The 19,805-nt window shown below is 42.9% G+C and overlaps 1 long non-coding RNA gene across 5 annotated transcripts in view; it reads right to left on the bottom strand.

Moving 5' to 3' along the window:
- The window catches only part of LOC310714003, a 105,496-nt gene that overhangs the window by 74,646 nt on the left and 11,045 nt on the right, over positions 1 to 19,805 (bottom strand). For 4 of the 5 annotated variants that reach the window (XR_014529494.1, XR_014529495.1, XR_014529496.1 and 1 more), the window contains exons 2-3: positions 7,138 to 7,213; positions 1,787 to 1,846 (exon numbers count right to left, since the gene is read on the bottom strand). This is a non-coding gene — a long non-coding RNA (uncharacterized lncRNA). Of the gene's footprint in view, positions 1 to 711; positions 843 to 1,786; positions 1,847 to 7,137; positions 7,214 to 19,805 lie in introns of all 5 variants that reach the window. The other variant, XR_014529493.1, reaches the window with a different exon arrangement.

Below are 19,805 nucleotides of genomic sequence, written 5' to 3'. Positions count from 1 at the left end.
CTCACAAGAACTCGCAAGACGTTTCGTCTTGCGAAGCAAGCCCATAGGGAAATTCGTCTTGCGGAACGACTCAAAAAAACGGAAAACTCTTTCGTCTTGCGCGTTTTTCGTCTTGCGAGGCATTCGTCTTGCGAGGTACCACTGTAGTTACAATCCCTATGTGTAGGTCTGTAGCCAAAGTTGCATTGATTTCTATGGGAACAAAGCATAACGAATTTGCTCTGGATCCAACACTACATGAATGAAGAAGAGCCTAAACATTTTTGTAGTGACTAAGCGCTTGCATACCTGCTGTCTTTGGAGTTTTAAAAAAACCAAATGAAACTCAGAATAAGTGAACTACAGGACTGAGGCCATAGGCTTTTAGTTTACAAATTGGTATTGGGCCAAATTGTTAAACTATTTTGCTACTGCATTTTCCAGTTAAATATGCTTTTGGCTGGAGATTTGAAGAGCAGGGAAACTCTGTTGTTTAATGATTCCTCCTTTGATGTTTATAGCTTCGAGTTGCTGTTTTGTTGTGCAGCGTTAATAATTGATTTGGTTTTTATGTTTTTTGTATTTCATTGACCGTCAGCTGCTTTAGGAGTCACTGAGTGGTAAGGAAACTGTATAACGGCAGAAATAATAATAATAATAATAATAATAATAATAATAATAATAATAATAGCAACAACATATACTTCCATGGCCTTAAAATGCAAATAATACCTTATCACACCCATAGGTAAGAACCACACTGGGACAGACCAAAGTCCAGCATTCCCAGATGTCTCTGGGAAGCCAAGCATGGCACTTAGAAGGGGTTTACTGCTTGAGCAATCTGCCACTGCCTACCTCCTCTGAAACAAAACAAAACAAAAAATCATTTATTATTATTATTATTATCATCATCATCACCACTATTTAACATGGCATTAATCCAAATGAAGGATTGTGGATGGCATCCAATAGTGACTCTCTGCTGACAGTAGGAATCCATCAACAGAACAAGCGGAGAGCAATTTTTGGCAATCACGCCCTGTAGCATCCCATGCCCCAACTCCTAAATCTTTTTCTGGAGGGTCAGCTACCCTCTGGAAGAGATTTGAAAGTACACAGGGCACTGCAGGGAGGAGAGGGGACCATTGAAATCTGCTTCTAATAAAGTTGTTGAGGTTTTCTTTTCTTTTTTTGCAAATTCAAGACGTGTAAAGGGTAAAGGGACCCCTGACCATTAGGTCTAGTCAAGGACTACTCTGGGATTGCAGCGCTCATCTTGCTTTATTGGCCAAGGGAGCCGGTGTACAGCTTCTGGCGAACCAGAGCAGCGCACGGAAACGCCATTTACCTTCCCGCCGGAGCGATACCTATTTATCTACTTGCACTTTGACGTGCTTTCGAACTGCTAGGTTGGCAGGAGCAGGGACTGAGCAACGGGAGCTCACCCCGTCACGGGGATTCGAACCGCCAACCTTTTGATCAGCAAGCCCTAGGCTCTGTGGTTTAGACCACAGCGCCAAGACGTATATGGCAACCCTATTCTAACCCTCTTCTGCTGACAGATTCCTTCCACAGAAAGTGGCATCATTGGGTGCCACCCCTTACCTTATCTGTTTTGTTATCTCTGCCCTTTGTAGATGGTTGTGTTTGGGGAAAGGAATTTCTGGAAGATTTGACTCTTCTGAAAAGGAATAGCTGTTCATCATTTTTGAAAAGAAAACAGGTGAGCCTCTTCCACCCTACATGTTTATAATCCCTACTAGTGGTAAGTGACTTTCATCCTTTGGGAGGTTCTGCTGCTTACCAACCAACTTTTGCTGCGTTCATTCCGTATTTAGACCTTTTGAGCCTTCTCCTCAAATTCCTGAAACGACACAATTTTAAGAAGTTAATTAGCTAGGCTAATGCTAAAATCTGTGCACTCATGATTTAATAAAGCAGGGAGAAATTTCAGTGCGGCTTAAAGGGGTGGAAATCAACATCGGATGAAAGATGCACTGAACTTGGGTTCTCATGCTATCCACCTTTCCCCCGATCATGGGTAAGAATTCCAATATATATACTTAAGATGCTACTCAATACAGTGATTGCATTTAAGGCATAAATTAGTTCATTATTAATATACAGTCGTTCGCAAAGTTGTACCATGCTTTCAGCACCTAATAAACCAAGCACAGAAAAAGCTAAGAGCTTCTTTTGAGAAACAAATTTCTTAGAGATTAAGGAACACAATTTTCTCGCGCATGCATTAACATTTTAAGAGTGTAATCATGCAAAAGCAAATTTTCTGCATACATAAAAACCTCATGCTTAATAATCTTTACACGCTGCCTCAAGAGCTATTTCCAGATTAATTTAGGAAATATCACTGAAGTGCTAGACAGACTGCAGTGATATGCTCTCCCCTTCTGAGTACGGTTCATCTTCACTAATAAAACCTTCATCAAAGTGCATTGTCTTAATCTTTAAAAACAAACTCAATTTAATTCGAATCGTCTAATTGCAATATAAAACTGGAGCCTTTCTCTTTGGGTGCCCTTCTCACCTGATTATATGGGGAAAGCCTCCTAAACACCAGACCTTTGAAGTATAGGTTCTTATTTTTCTACCATCAATCAAACAAGATGTGCTTTGTTACGCTGTTGTAGAATTCCGAAACTGCTATGATCTTCACAATGCAACAGGCAACAGCCCTCCAGCCCAAAGTTTTAAGCACTTCTAAAGCAGAAGATCGGGAACTAAGGTCTCTGCTGGAGACAGCTATTGCCAGTCAGAATAAGCAACACAGGGCTAGGAGAACAACTAGTCTGACTTGGCATTAGGCAGCTTCAGTTATATCATAACTTCCACTTGATGGTGCCCGCCACCCAAAAAACAGGAAAAAGGCAATTGATTTATTTCTATTACTTTCTTCATGAAAATACCATGGCAGTAAAAAATCATTAGTGAGAATGTAACTCAGATACTCACTAAAACAGATAACCTTTTTTGAAGGTTCAACACAATTAAGTATAATAAAAACCATGGTGGTAAATCATGATTCTCACGGCAGGGAGAGTGTACATATGCAGTAGGACTGGGCGATACCTGGTTTTCAACATCGTGATATATCACCAGCTAAACATTGTGATATACTGATATATCACAATATCCGATATAAGGATGGAGCTATGTACAGGCATTGGCTTTTTCTGCACACACACACGCACGCGTGCACCCCCACCCCCACGATTCCTGATGTACTGCCAGGTCAAAAATTATGAAAACAGTATCACGGTTCAATATCACTTCAAACCGGTTTGGGACGATATATCGCCCAGTCTTAAGATGCAGTGAGGTTCCAGGTTTGTATTTCTAAAAAGCAACCACCCATTAGCACCACATGCTCAGCCACCTTTAAACTACTCTTGACTGTGTGTAACATAGCTTCCTCCCTACATATCTAGTAATATGAGGGAATTAACCTGTTCAGACCTATTACAGTTTAGAGTAAATGTTCAGGTTAGACAAGGGAAGATATTAAGTGTTTGGGAGACGTGAAATAAATAAAAAACCACAATACACACAAACACTCGTATAAGCCTACTTCGTTCTCCATAACTGATCTCCCCAGCCTATTAAAGCACTATAAAAGCTCATGTTTGAGCCTAGGAGCCCTCTAAATTTACATAGCACATCAGAATTCTTAGAATCAGTTGGAAGGGACCACGTGGATCATCTAGTCCAACTCCCTGCAGTGCAGGAATCTTTCAACCAACATGGGGTTCAAACTCATGACCCCGAGTCTCATGCTTTACCAACTGAGCTAAGAGGCCTGACCAGGACCACAATTTGCCTCTTCTGGTCTGATTAGAGCCCTGAACAGGACCTCCCCCCTTCACAGCGTTGTGCTGGAGGCCCCACTTGTCAATGAAATAAATTTGCTTGTAGCAGCAATGTTACTATGATGTTGGCAAAGATAGTCAGGATTAGAGTACCATAGTGATCTTTCTGATTCGTGAGCCTACTGAACACCCCATCTGGAACACAAGAGCTCCGACTGTGGCGTGACATGGCCCCAAGGCTCAGAAAGCATGACAGCCCACAGGGCTTATAATTTGTGGCCTAACAGTTTTGTGTCCCTGACATTAGTGACCTTTCCATTCATTGCCTTTCACTGGCCACATTCCAGTGAAGGCTTGTCAGCAAGAGCAGTGATCTTCTGGCAGTGAATGCCAGAAATATGATCCCTTTTTAAATTAAGGGGAGGACACTGCCTTTTATTTTAGAGTGGAGTGCTGTGGTGGCACTTGTGACAACCCTCCAGATGTGGAACTACAAATCCCATCAGCCCCAGCCAGCAACAGGGATGATCAGAATCGCAGTCCAGCAACATCCAAAGGGAGACAGACTGCCCAAAAACACACACAGTTTTAACAACGGGAAATGGCATCTAAACATTTCACATCTCCTCCTTCCGCAGTATCTTTTCTCCATATGGAATTCCAGACACAGGTTAACGTTATTGGATTCAATATTCCCAAATGACTTCACTGGAGTGTTGTATGTTTCATCTTTATTGGTTTCTAGAGCTGACTTAAATTGCGCAGTTTACACAAAACAAGCAAAATCCATCCCCTGGAAGCAGGAGAGGAGAGGGCAAAAATTAAGGCTACAGAACTTTGTTTCCTTTGGCCAATGGGAAAAATTATCAGGATGGATTAGGTGGACATAATTTGGGGCAATAGCTTGCAGTTTTTACTGACGTTTTTATTGCTGGTGTATAGAATTTAGAATTAATCAGATACACTGTTATTTCTCTCTTTCACTCCCTTCCTCCCAAATGAACATGGGAAGGGCCAAATTTCTTTCAATCGCTGAAATTTAGCGTGCAACTAAAAAACAATGTCAAGGCTAGAGGCACCGCAGGCGAGCTGTTAATGTGGGAACAAAAGGGAATTTGGCCAGTTTAATAGCAAACGATGGTGGAGCTTTCCCAGAGATGGCTTAAGCCCAACTGGCCCTTTCCACCCCCAGAGCTACAGTATATATGCCTTTCAAGGATTTGCGGTCTGGCATAATCAAGACAGAGTAAACTTACATTCCTAGAAAGGAAAGAAATATAATTAACCAACACAACAAGGTTAGGCAGTATAATGCCCTAGGTTAAAATAACACCGCAGTTAAGAAGTGCTCAGTAAGCAATCAAAATCTATAGTGCACTGGTCTGTGATGATCCAGGGAAGGAACTCAGAGAACTTCCAGTACATTATTATCTTTTAGGTACCCTGTAGAGATGGTTGTTCCTGAAAATATGAATAAAAAAGGATTTGGGGCCAGGGAGGGGTGTGTGTTTTAGCATGTTTTAATACTTCCTCCTGCAGGGTTTTTCCTCTCTGTGTGTCACTTTCCATTTTCTTTAGTACTATAAATCAAGGCTTCTTGTTTATGAAAATAGAATAAAAGATGTGGTTGTTCTAGAAGTAAAGAGATTGAAAAGAGCAAATATGCTATGGTCCTCACATGGACACTCTTAAAAGCATCATGTGGTAGCTGTTAACAACACAGTGACCACACTATGCAAATTCCCTACCAAGCGAGCAATGTATATAGGGAAAGGTGTGCAATTGAGAAACCTAAGCAACAGAGCAGAATGTTGAGCCAAGAATCAGATCCCTGCACAGAGCTAAGCCTTTTATGCTGCACCAACTTACCTGCTTCTCTCTGAAAAGGATTTGGTCTCAGTGACCCATGCCTGAGTAATGTCACACCTACCACTGCAATGCACTCCATGAGCTCTCGTCCACACTTTTGTTTGTCCTGCCACTTTGCCCAGGGGAAACCTGCTCCTTACTGCTGAAATGGAACAAATGTCCATCAGGTTTTCCACAAACTGACATTTGTTCCGATTCAGCAGTAAAGAGCAGGTTTTTCCATAGAATGCAGGGGGATAATGGAAAACCACTCAGAGCCATGCTTTCTGAGCGTGGGACAAGCAAAGTGTGGATGAACCTGTTAAATGGTGGGTCTTCCAATACATAACAGAACCTACGCTGGAAAGCCTTGAGGAAGCAGTTTAGAAGATACCACTAGAGCAAAATTGTCTCCTGACAGGCCTGGGCTGGCCACAGGGAGCACAGTACTCCCAGGGAACACAGGAAGTTGCATTATTAAGAGATCAAACTATTCATCTTTCTAGCCTAGTAATATCTACCCCATAGAGGCTCTCCAGGATCTCAGCCAGAAGGACGTTTGACTTCCTAGCATATTTGCAAGGGTAACATGTAAAGTGGATCATATTCCAGGAGAATTTCCTCTTTTTGAATAAACTGCAGTTTAATGGCCAGTATTTCTCTCTTGGATAAAACAAGTCTCAGGCAGACACGCAACTTATTATACAATCATAGAATTTTCTGCTGCACAACTGACATTCTAAATCACATGGGGAGACTCTACACGTAGAAGAGGTTCCCTGCTTCAGACTTCCACCCTCCATTGGTTGGCAGACGATTGGGGGTGGGGTGGGAAAATTTTAGCACACTCGTCCCCACTCTTTGTGCTAGCTTGTAGGTTTCACATGCAAGCAGAGCACCCAAGTAGGGCTTAGGAGGCATCGCGTTTCTGACCTTCACTTCTTAAACTGCTGCTGAGCTGGTAATGATTTGATTCATTTTTGAGACTTGAAGAAACAGCTAATACCAAACACAGTATCAATATCAGACCTTTGAAAGTACCCAGTAGCGATTCCCAAAAACATCTGGGGGTATGGGGAACCCTGCTTGATCTGGCCAAAGGCCCATCTGTCTCAGTGTTGTGTTGTTACTGTGTCCAACCAGATGCCTTATGGGAAACCTGAAAGCAGGAATTTGGTGCAATGGCACTCTTGTAAGAGTGGAACGATCTCCTTCGGGAGGTTGTGGACTCTCCTTCCTTGGAGGTTTTTAAGCATGGCCATCTGTCATGGATGCTTTAGCTGAGATTCCTGCATTGCAGGGGGTTGGACTAGATGACCCTTAGGGTCCCTTCCAACTCTACAATTCTATGGTTCCTAGGAACTGGTATTCATATGAATAGTGCTCAACTCAGAAATCAAGTCCCTGAGTCAGTTATATAGCACAGCACTTGTCCTAGGTGTTCAAAAGCTTCTTCACACATGAAATCCAATTCAGACTTTACCTTGGTCTAGCTCCGAGCTTCTCCAGCGTTTCCCCTGCCGTCTTCATAAGGGCTCCTCCAGTCACTTCACTTTGTCCTATCAATAATAAATGGCCCACAGTGAGAAATCATATCAAACTTAAAAGGAGGAAGGGGAAACAGACACTTCAGTGTAAAACAGAGCTTTAAAATCCTGCTCACGTATAAACAATAGGAGCATAATGAAAATATGCCTGCTGAGGCATCTGGTTATTGCCGTTGTAATAACACCATTCATAACAACAACAAAAAAAAGAGGGCAGCATGCCACACAAAAGAAAGGCAAAATTAAATTTTGAAAAATACAGTACGGCTCCTGCTGCCAGACCCATCGAGCTGAGACCACACACCTGAGAGTCAATTACAGAATTCTTACAGACCTGTCACAGGCTGCGCTCACTGTGGGGAAATGACAAATGATTGTTTGCCACAGGTTGAACCATCTACAACATCGGCATCAAGCAACATTGTCATTAACCTCCCCTCTTTCTATGCGCCGATCCTACAGCAGCTAATGTAGGGGACCTTGGACAACTGGATATTGAAACCCAATAATACTAGATAGAACATAGGGTGGTCAAAGAGGTTGAATGGTGGGAGAAGTTATGAAAGGAAGCCGTTCTTCACACAGCACATAGACTGGAACTTGATGGTTCAAGGTGCAGCAAAGGCCACCAACTTGGACAGCTTTAAAAGACGCAACAAATTCATGGAAGATAAGGCTATCCATGGCTGCTAGCCATGTTGGTCATATATTTTCTCCAGCATCAGAAGCAAAATGCTATGGGTTATCAGCTGCTAAAGAGCTTTCATGCCCTTCTTCGGGCTTCCAACAGGCATCTGGTTGGCGACTGTGGTAAACAGGATGCTATGTAGACTAGATATGCCTTTGCTCCTCTCTCATAAAGGTAAAGGGACCCCTGACCATTAGGTCCAGTCGTGACTGACTCTGGGGTTGCGGTGCTCATCTCGCTTTATTGGCCGAGGGACCTTCCTCTCTCATAGGCAGCCTCATATGCTAAGCTGAGGAAACAACAGCACTTGTTCTATTGACTGGATGTGTGTACAACAAATGTACAGTACTTAGGCAGGGGGAGAATGGGATCCCAGCAACAAGCTGTGTCCCTTGACCTTTTTTGCATGGTTCCTATGTACAATCAAGCAGTGTGTCAGACAGGAACCCACCTGCATATATCAGAACCTATGGACATACAGTTTTTTATGTACAAAGGTATATCCATAGACTAAATCAGGGCTTTTGTCATGATCCCGCTTCCCCCATCTGTGTTCAGTTGTGCTAACGTTTGCAATTAAATTAGCAAAATTATCTATGGGAGTATATGTATGAAGAAGATCAATTGTGCTAAGGCTAGTTCTTGCACTGTTTTTCTTCTACATACCCAAGGAAGCTGACCTTGGCTGTGTGCACATCACAGCTGGCCTGGACTAGACATGCCCTAATAAGCTAGCGTTCCAAAAAGAAGTATATTTGTTATGAAATAAATTATAAGAAACTTCCATGCACAACTCCCTGCCCTCCGCCGCCCACATGTAAAAGTCTGTCCTATTAAGCAGAGGCTTGTAAAGGAATGAGTGGCTTAAGGGGGGGAAATCCCCAGTGGCTGCTATGCTTTCTATAAATGCTATTATAGATAAAATAAAAATAATCAATCACTCTCTCAAACTGAAATGAAACAAGACTGACAATTTGGAACAGTGCTCAGTATTGTTACCCGGAAAAGTAAAGGTAAGTCACATGGCACATGCAGTTGTAGTGCCAGTTTCCTCTTAAAGCCAGCCAAGGAACCTTGCAAACCAGTTGCTGGCTCCTGGTCTCCTATAAGAAGTTACAAGGGGACTAGTGTTTGGGTTTGCACCAACCCTTAGCTTTTGCAAACATTTACCTTGACATCACTACTCATGAAAACATACTAAGCAAAGCTCTGTTTTGGAAATTAGGAACATTTTCCCCCTAAAGAAAATATGATTAAGACTCCAGTCCAAAATATGTTAAATTGGAATGCTGCTGAAATCAATTAGACTTGATTTAGGGAAAATGTAGTTAGGACCAGGCTACAACTTGGCTTAAATATTACTTTAATAATACTTTACTAGAATTACAACTTTACTAGAATATAGCTTGAATAAAAAAGAATAATGTGTATCAATGGTTTGCACAGTTACTATCAATGAGCTATTCTGAGTTACACTACAGTTTCTGTGACTATGTAGTTCATACAGGGCTGCCTCCATGTTGGCTCCACCTTGGCAAAGTGTTCTCTGGTGGATCCCTTTCTCTGATGAAATCCCACCCACTCCCCTACCCCACAGTGAGTTTACCTAGCAACAGCTGTCAAAGGAGCCCATCTTCTCACCCGAAACGTTTCAACATCTATACAAAGCCACTGGGTGAAACTGTAAATAGCATTAGGGCTGGGTGTAAGGCATAGGCAAACTCCGGCCCTCCAGATATTTGGGACTACAATTCCCATCATCCTTGACCACTGGTCCTGTTAGCTAGAGATGATGGGAATTGTAGTCCCAAACATCTGGAGGGCTGGAGTTTTCCTATGCCTGGTATAAATCAATATGCATACAGAATGATAGGATTGGAAGGGATTCCAAGGATCACCTAGTCCAACCTCCTGCAATACAGGAATCTCAAGTAAAGCATCCACGACAGATGACCATGGATGGACAGATGACCAGCATCACATAGCACAGATACATGAAAAAAGTAGAGAAACGCGGCTCGTTTGTCTGCTTGAGTAGGGAGTTTCCGACTTATGTTGGAAGCAATGGGGTTTTTTTATCGGAGGGAGGGAGGGAAGGAAGGAGGGGTGGGGGCTCAGTGCTGCTCATGGCACCCTTGACCATCACCCCAGGGTGCCATGGTACACTGGTTGAAAACCACTGCCCTAAAGAATGAAAGCATTTCTCCATTAAGAGTAAATAATGATGATGATGATGATATAGGATCCTCAATATTTTAGAGTGTTGTGGGCTTCTGCTAGTAAAGTAGGGCTCCCCCCCTCTCCTCCCCGTGCCCCCCAAAACTGGCTCTAGGGCAGTTGGGAGAACCCCCAGAACAGCATATGGGGGAAGAAGAGAGGGACTGTTCCATTTGGCAAGCGGAAAGAAAAGCTCGCCCTGATGGAACGACTGACATAGCACAACATTGAACTCCTTCCCCTGTATGCTTTTAATATCCTGATGCATGTCCACATGAACCACAAATGTCAAAAGGATATTAATTTAATCTCACTCCTTTAAAAAAAAAAATACGACTTGTGTATTATATTAGACCCATTAATTCAGTTAACTTGTGAATCCTTGGAAATATATTTTTGTTATTTGGAACATATGCTCAACTTAAATTACTTGCAGAAATTCCAGTTTTACACATGATAAACTAGTTGAGTGGGAAGTGAAATGCTTAAAAAAAACAGCTGACACCCTGATCTTAAGCATCTGCATTGGCACATCCGTCAATCCCTAGACCAGCCTTCCTCAACACTGCATCTTCCAGATACTTTGAACTACAACTCCCATCAGCCCAGTCAGCATGGCCATTGGCCAGGTATGATGGCACATGTAGTATGACATATCTGAAGCACACCAGGTTGGGGAAGCCTGTCCTAGAGCCTTCTGTCCTGGATAATTATCAGCCAGTTTCTACAGTCCCTTTCTCTGTGTGTAAGATGTTTAAGCAAATGATAGGTTCTTGGATAGTATGGATGCATTCCAGTTGGGAAGACGGCTTTGTTCGGGGACTGAATCTGCACTGGCAGATGACCTGCACTGGAAACTGCATAGGGGGAGCGTGGCATCGTCATTTCTGCAGGATCGCTCTGTGTCTTTCAATGTCACCTACTATGGTAACCTCTGGATTCTCTACCTGGGTTACAGATGGTTTTGTGATGGCTTCAGCACTATTTGAAAGGCAAGTTCCAGAAGGTGGTGCTGGGGGGCCACTGCTCAGCCCCTTAGCCTTTGGTCTATGGGTCCTATGGAACTCCCGTTTTGTCCCCTGTGCTCGTTATAGCTACATTAAACCCACTGGCAATGGCCACTTAAAAGTATGGAGCACAAGCTTACCCAGGAAAGCAGTCTGAGGAACTAAGGGAAATCAAAGCCACAAGAGACAATGTTTTAGGCCATGGGTAGGCAAACCTGGGGTCCAGCCCAATCGCCTTCTAAATCTGGCCCGTGGACGGGAATCAGTGTGTTTTTACATGAGTAGAATGTGTCCTTTTATTTAAAATGCATCTCAGGGTTATTTGTGGGGCCTGCCTGGTGTTTTTACATGAATAGAATTTGTCATTTTATTTAAAATGCATCTCTGGGTTATTTGTGGGGCATAGGAATTCATTCATTTCCCCCCAAAAAAATATAATCAGGGCCCCCACAAGGTCTGAGGGACAGTGGACCGGCCCCCTGCTGAAAACGTTTGCTGACCCCTGTTTTAGGCTTTACTGACAAATTTAAAGCAAACTCATCATTGGGGTGAAATGGCATCAATAACAGATTGCTGATCGTCTAATAAAAATATGTAACTTTGTCCTTAGCTCAGCCTCCTTATGTGGTGTGAGGTGGTGTGCCTCTGAATAGCAGTCGTGGGAGAACATAAATGCAGATAGCTGTGTTGCGTTCATGCCCTGCTTATGGGCTTCCTATAGGCATCCGATTGTCTACCATGAGAACAAGATGCTAGGGTAGGGGAGGTCTTTTGCTTGATGCAGTAGGTTCTCAACAACCGGCAAGGAGTGTAGCTCAGAGGCCGAGCATCTGTCTTATATGCCAGACAAACAAAAAGCAGATCCCACAAGCCTGAAGAGCTACTATTCCTGATAGGGATTATGGAAACAAGCCAATCCCATGCCTCCGCAGCCACATTCTGTCCATCCAATCACTGCTCCAGAAGTGCGCAGGACCAGGCACAATGCCCTCCTCTACTGGTGCAATGCCACAAATAAGTGTTCGGGTGCTAGCCATCACAAAGAAGCTCAAGACCTAGTACCAGAATGTCAAGCACTGAAAGTGTTAAGGGCAGGTGTGCGTCCCTGAAACTCGCTGGGGAGGAGGTGGAGCCTTTGAGAGTTCTGATATGTGATATTCTAAGGACCATTTGAGCATCCCAGCCACTGCAGTCCAACTCTGAATGCTGGTTTTTTTTCCTAGTACCTGCCTCATGAGGAAAATGGCTCACTTGTCAGGGACTGCAGCGCAAGCAACTGTTTGCACTGCGGCAATTCAAGTAATTCTGTAAGTTTGCTTTTTTTCCTGCTAGTAACAGCCTGCAAGGAACTCTTCCGAATCCGTTGCCAAACGCAGAATACAATAAAGGGTTAAATGATACACCAATTAAACACAGCAGATATATAAACATGGAAATTTATATCTGAATCCGATTGGATTGCACAAATTACTGAAGACCACATATTTTCACGCAATGATGTGGACTTTTGGTAGGCAGCAGCCTTAAATAGCTTGTGGGTGGTGCTGACCGTACCTTTCAAATATACAGTGGTACCGTGCAAAAATTTTGTCACACCTTTCAGCTAAAACTCTGTGGAAGCTAAAAATGCAATGGAGAAGCACACCACCAACAAACAAAAACAGATTATGTAAATTAAATGCAAAATATAACATTTAAAAATCTTATTAAAGAAATGTATTTTGTGTATTTTGTTAAATATGCTTTTGCAATAGTAGTGAAGCATGCCAATACATGACATCTCTACTACTAAGGCAAGTTAGTGCATAATTAAGAAGTCTTGTAGTTGAAAATAACTACTGCATACTTTTGCTTTTATAAAAAGCACCTTTTAAATATTCTTTGAATCTGCTGATACGAATGAATTTTTTTTTAATGCATTTACTCAAATTAACAGTATTTGCACCTCGGTGCAGATTTTCAACCCCAATATATTCTAGCTCCCCTTACTATTTCAAGGGCATTCAGAATCTGTATGTATCTGAACACATAGTGACAATCTTGAATTCCACTTTTGGATGCAGTCCTGTAGTTTTACATGAGAGTAACCCCCACAGAACTCAACAGGGCTTACTTATGAGTTAGGCATTGCATTGTTAGGAACCAACACTAATAAACTGTCACTCAAATCCTCTGTCTTTCCATAGTAATGGCTAGTACTGAAATTTAGTACCAAAAGAGCACATTCAGAATATTAGCATGATTTGATAATGTCTTATATTCAGTGTTTTCTTTCTAGAAAAAGAGGTGCCGGTACTCATCATGAAGTTTCTACAGTAAGTGCAGCACTTTTTAACAACAACAATAAGAGGTGCAGGTATTGCGTACCTTTGAGTGCCCCCTGAAGAAGAAAATGCACTACTTATATTGCTGCCTAGCTGATTAATTTCAAACCCCCCTCCCAAAATGGTCGGAACATTTTAGTTTAACCAAACATATAACTATAAAATCACTGGATAAGAGATGAATGAATAATAACAATCCTCAAAGCCACGTACATAGTTTTCATCTGCTTTGCCGACTGCAACCATTTTCAGATTATATACTTAAGTAGTCGAACCATAAGTGTCATCGGCAGCATAAAGCTCTTCTATATTGGAATCAGATAACCGTTCAAATGAGGGGAAGGAGGGGGGGAAGACTTATCTAATTCAAAGTATATATACTGTACAGATCGTACGGTTGAAAATCTCCTGCAGTTTAAAGCACTTGAGCATTACGGTATCCACAAACCTGTAACAGAATTCCATCCTACGCCCAGAAGCTAAACAAAATCGCCAAGGATGATGGAAAAGCAGGCGTGTAACACATACATGGCTGAAACCATGAAACACATGGCTGCATTTTCTCCTGTGCCGTCGAAGTTAAAGGTGCTGAACACCGATGCTACTTTTGTCTCTTTCTGATATGGATCCAAGATGCCAGGCATGGAGACCAGGGCATTGAAACTAATGCAGTCAGCCTTAGCAAATTAGGTAAATTAGAAATCGTTTGATGGCATTCTATTGTTGCCATTGTAATCACAGTAATTTTCATTGGAAATGGTGCTTCGTGATGAAGTGGGATTCTCACGGAATAATTGTGAAAGGTATACTGGAAGAATCGGCGTGTAGCATCTGGCTGCAAAAAGGAGGAAAAAAAGCTCTTCGGATTCAAATTGGCATTATATTTTATCTTGAAAATTTATTAGAGATTCACATCATGCCATTTTAAGTGGAAAAGGTGAAAGCAGAGTAATTTTGTTCTATGAATTATTCATAATTATTCAGGCTGGGTTGAAGCTGCCATCCAGGCACTGACAGTTTCTTCTGCTCTGAGCCTCCATTTACGCTTGTCATTTTTATTCCTTTATCTACGATCGCTTTCTTAGTTACAGAACTTGTCCCTTAGGGCTTCCTCTTCGCAAAAAAACAACAAAAACCTGAGTCTTTCAAATCAGCAAGAATGCAAAGGATGTGCTGCTTGCCACAAATCACAGTTCTCCACGAGCTGTCTTTTTCTCTCCCCCCATCACATCGCCACCCCCCTCCAATAGCATTTTGAAAACCCACATCCACAACGTTGCCTGTTCTTTGATTAGATGGCTTTAGAGAAGGAAAAAGAAACAGCAAAATACAAAAAAAAGAGCGTGTTGCAACTGAAGAAGAGTTATATATTCTCCTGAAACAACAACCCAGAAGATAGTGGTGTTTTGTGCGTCTTCCTTTGTTGTCAATGTAACCCATTCTAGCTGCATAGCATCACGCAGAAAGAAACAACTGCTAAGGCAGGCTGACTTCAGTGCCCTCGCTTCCAATGTGACGCGGATAAGGACTGCACTCACGACAGACTAATCCACACAAATATACACTTAGGAGGCTAAAAAAAGAGAGAGAAAAGAAAACCACAAGTAAATAGCTGCTTATGGAAAAGAGATGTAAAAAAACAGAAACCAGCAGCAGTTGGGTAGCAAAGTGGAGCACTCGATTCTCACAGGCTGAAAGCGAAAGAGATTGCAATCCCAGAGATTCTCCACTTGATGGCTGGCTGTGACACTGCTAGCCGACTGCTACCCTGCATCCATCCAAAAGGACTGGGATTGATTTAGGTCAGGGAGTCTGCTTTCTCGCTTGAGCTTTTGCTCTAACCGGTGGGAGAAACTCTGGCTATATCTATAGGACCAGGAACTAATATATTACTCTGGGATATTGAGAAGGCTTCCGCAGCAGAGCGCTTGCAAAAAAACAACAACCAAAAACAGAAGGGGGGGTTTAAAAGGCCCCAGACAGTAACAGGTATCGTCTCCTTTGTCCTGTTCCTGCAGGTGTGTGTCGTTGTGGCATAAGCAACTGTTCACATACAAGGCAAAAAAACCAATCGCTCTTCGTCAGAGGCAATTTAGGTAAAAGGCTCCGAGCAGTGCGTGCCTCCGTTCAAGAGACGCTGCGAATGTCTGAAGCTAACGTGCACATCCAGGTGGTATGCTTCTCCTGGACAAAGGTAAAAAAAATGTACACTGCAGTAAAACAGATGGAAGGTTTTTTAATACAAAATAATAAAGCCTATGCTGCTCCGTGCCCGGTTCTAGGCGTCTGCTTTGCCGCACTGCGACTAGAAAACTGCAGCAGGGAGAGCTCTGGCACTTGCGATAATGTAGAAAGCAGCAGCTCTGTGACAAAGCAGTCAGCTGACTTGCACTGTTATAATTCAATGTCCTCTCTAAAAATAAGGCCAGTTTCTAAGCTAGCACCAGAGGATGACCCGGCATACCAAATCCAGCCCCCCAAAAACCTGCAAGAAAGGGAGTGGTGCCAGGGATTCTGCTATTATTACCCTATATCAGATGTGTTGTTTTGAGCTGTTTTGCATGGGGGTGACTTGTTTTTGGGGGTGGGAGTCCTGCTGCTTTTAGTAGAGTTACCCTTTGGCATACAGAACTGTTCGCAGCGTTTCTAAAGCTGCTACATAGCTTTTAGCATCATCATCAAGTGAGGAGCAACAGATAGGCAGGAAGGGGTTACAGGTTTCCTAAAATGACTCTGAACATGTCTCTGCTGCCCAGATACTGAAGCAATGGGTGCCGTGGGAAATGCAGACCAAGAACAGAACAGCTAAGAGTCCAGGAGAAAGCTCTTTAGTCTTCATTATGCTGGTGCTCAGACAGCAATCCTCCTCCTACAGGTGACAAACGTGCAGCAGTTCTCATCTAAAGCTAACACGAGCTGATGTCTGAAAATTAGGACAGCATGCCGACATTACACATTAAAGCCAGTTTTAAACACGTTTAAGTGTCACAGTACCAAATCAAGGATCCCTGGGAACTTTAATTCTATGAAGGAGCCATGGTCCCAAGTCAGCATTAATATGAAAAACAACAGAACCCTGTGGCACCTTGAAGACTATTGTGACACTAGGTTTTTGTCAGCAAAAGCCTACTTTAGCAGATAGATCATTTTGGGGGGAAATTCTGGATGACTAAACTGGTTTCAGTCTAGTTTAAATGTGTACTGTGCCTGGGCATGAACACCAAAATATTTCATCTGAAGTGGCCCAACTGAAGCCAATGGTAGCAGAGAAACCATCTTCCAGTCTACCCATCTTTGACTAGGGCTGCAATCCCATGCATTACTACATTCAGAGGGATTGCTTCTGAGGAAAAAAAATGAGTATGTTCAGAATATTAAGCTAGCACAGGCCTGATCCAAAAGGCCAGTCTCTTTGTAAAGGGTTCTCAGCCATCTAGTCTCCTTTATTATAATATAATAATAATTTATTATTTGTACCCCGCCCATCCAACTGGGTCATAGCTGTCAACATTTTCCTTTTTTTAAGGGAAATTCCCTTATTCTGAATAGGACTCCTCGCAAGAAAAGGGAAAAGTTGACAGCTATGGACTGGGTTGTCCCAGTCTACGGTATGAAGCTGCAGGGTTTGAATCAAACCTTTCCCTGATCAACTAAGCCAACGATTCCATCTCTCCACCAGCCATTCCTGTGCCACACCGACAGAAAATACTGCTGTATCCAGAAAAGTGTTAAGACTACTGTTCTGTGTATGGGGAAAGGGAGAATTCATCATCCATGTCCTCTTTCACAGGACCAACTAAAATTCCAAACCTAACCTTACTACACTTCAGTCATGCTCTGATAGGCTTGATAGCCTACAAGCCTGTGCCTTTCTTTGCTTAAATTAGATGTGCAAGGGCTGAGGACTCCTGCCAGGTGATTGCTGGCAATTAGATCTGCTTCCACCAGCTTCCTTTAAAAAAAGCCCAGCACAGATGTGCTCTGTGACTGTAGAAAAGGTGGGAAATGTTTATCTGCTTCTGACAGCCACAGTCTTAAAGATGTTGCTATATAGATGCAAGAAGTTTCTTTTAAAAAAAAGTTCAATGTTTTATTATATTTTTATATACATTGGAAGCTGCCCAGAGTGGCTGGGGCAACCCAGTAAAATGTGTGGGGCATAAATAGTAAAATTATAATTAAGGAATGGGATGTCCCTATTTTCATCAGAGAAATGTTGGAGGGTATGGTACAGCTGCAGTGCCACTGGCAGGTGGCGCAATGGTGGTGAGTGTCCCGTGGTGGGTAGGGGTGTGGTGGTAGTGTGGCAGAGCAGGGTGGCACTTCCTGTTTTGCCTCAAGTGGCAAAATGAGACGTACCACCCCTGACCTCAGGATTTCAGAACTTGCACCTTACCACTCCCGCCTCCGCCTCCCCCCACCGCCGTGGGGCTCTCAACAGCAGCGGCTGCGGCAGTCACAGCCTAGGCGAGTCTGCAAGCAGCCAGCCTTCCTGCGGCTGAGGAACCCTGTTGGCCGCGGATGCTGTGACGGATGCCACAGGGGCTCCTGCCCCAGCTGCACCAGTCTCAGCCTGGCTGGCACGAGGCTTGCCCGGTCCACTGCCAGGCTTACCCAGCTCCAGCTCAGGTGAGTTCCCTGGACCCCTAATTGGGAACCACTGGTCTAGGACATCAAGGATGTCTGTCTATGCTCTGCTAGTCAATAAGAGTTCCAGGTGGAAAAGGTAGGCAAGGAGCTGGAAGCAAATCCTCTGTTGCCCTGCAGCTCTCTGAAGCCGCCTTTGGAAAACAGGAGGAACACCGTGTGTCCGAAATACCCTTCCATTCACTGCTCCCAAAGCCAACTTCCAGACTGCATTCAGGAATGTGGGAAATAAATCTCTTTCATCTCCTGTGACCAAATTTAACATCCACCCACCTCCCACCAGTCTCCAACATTCTGCTTCTTGATATTAATAGGGATGTGGGGAACTGGGTTTTATACAGAGAGATTGGAAATAGGCCAGAGAAAGCTAGCTGAGACACACATCTATGGAAATCAGCAGGGCATCTGAACACCCATGGGGCACTTCACAAATTGTAAGCATCAGTCCTACTAGAACACACATGCACCACAAATGCACATGTATGTGTGACAAATGCAGACATGCCTGTTCCCCCCCACCTAGATAGTAGGAAAGTTGTCATGTATGAAGCTGCCTAAAATGCACTACATTTTAGTGCATTATATATAAAAAATTCCATGTAATTCAATATTATTGCCAGGTACCGACTCAGCAATACATCTTACTGTTTGCCTCTTTCCTCTGGGTGGCCGTGGATTTAAATGGTGATTTGCTCACAGTCACTGCAGGTTTCTGATTTATTAAGCAATAATGAATAAAAGAAACATGCCACCCTGCTTTCCCTATTAAAGGCAACTGTTGCATTACTTATTTATTTGCACTCTCCTTAAATAAAGTTCAGCTCAGACGGATTCGAAGAGTAATATTCTGGGCCAGATGTTCATCTGAAGTGCTGAGAGGCTAAGATGAGATGGGAAATTTGAAAAAGGGTGGCAGGGGGTTCTCTTAAGGTTGCCTGTTCAAATGAGTACATATACAAAAGGTAGGCAGACAGAAGGAATTTTGTTATATTGCAGCCCACATAATATCAATGGAAGGGATCAATATAGAGCATTAGAAAAGTGTAGGGTAAACCAAAAGACAGGAAATCAAAAAAATGCTGCTAGCCCCCCCCCCCGCATGTTCAACAACGGTGTTAAAAAAGATCTGAACGCACTTTCCCACTATAAATATAGAGAGACAAAGTAAAAGTCTTTTGTAGGGTCAATCCTAGGCCACTGAGCCTAACTTAAGTTAAGGCCTTGTGCCTGCTTAAATTAAAGTCTTGTTTTTTTCTTAGTTCTGCACAGAATGAGTTTTGTTTAACTTGGTGAAATCTAGGCTCACAAGGGTCAAATCTGATAGTATTTAGGCACATAATATAACAGATTAGGAGATGACACAAGCCTAAAGATCTTATCTTTATGTGATCAAGTCACAGCAGCTGGCTTCCCCTAGCAGCTTAACTCCTTGCTTCCTACCATTTATTGCTTCTATCTCTGCTTTTCCTTTCCAGCCACCCCTTGAGCCAGTTTTGCACCCTAGCGCTGAGAAAAGTAAGATATCGTTGACAAAAACCCTGCACCCTACACAATGAGAACTTTCAGACATTTTTGTTCACCTGCAGAAATTTTCAAAATGCAATTCATTTTTCCATTAATTGATGGTTAACGGTAGGGTGAAACAAAACACACAAAAAATGCATTAGCATTACTGCAAATAGCTGTTAACCAGTAACAAGCACATATAAAAAGCAAGACGA

The sequence above is a fragment of the Podarcis liolepis genome (assembly GCF_965112155.1).
Source record: "Podarcis liolepis genome assembly, chromosome: 8".
NCBI lineage: Eukaryota > Metazoa > Chordata > Lepidosauria > Squamata > Lacertidae > Podarcis > Podarcis liolepis.
This window is presented reverse-complemented; position numbering and strand designations above follow the sequence as displayed.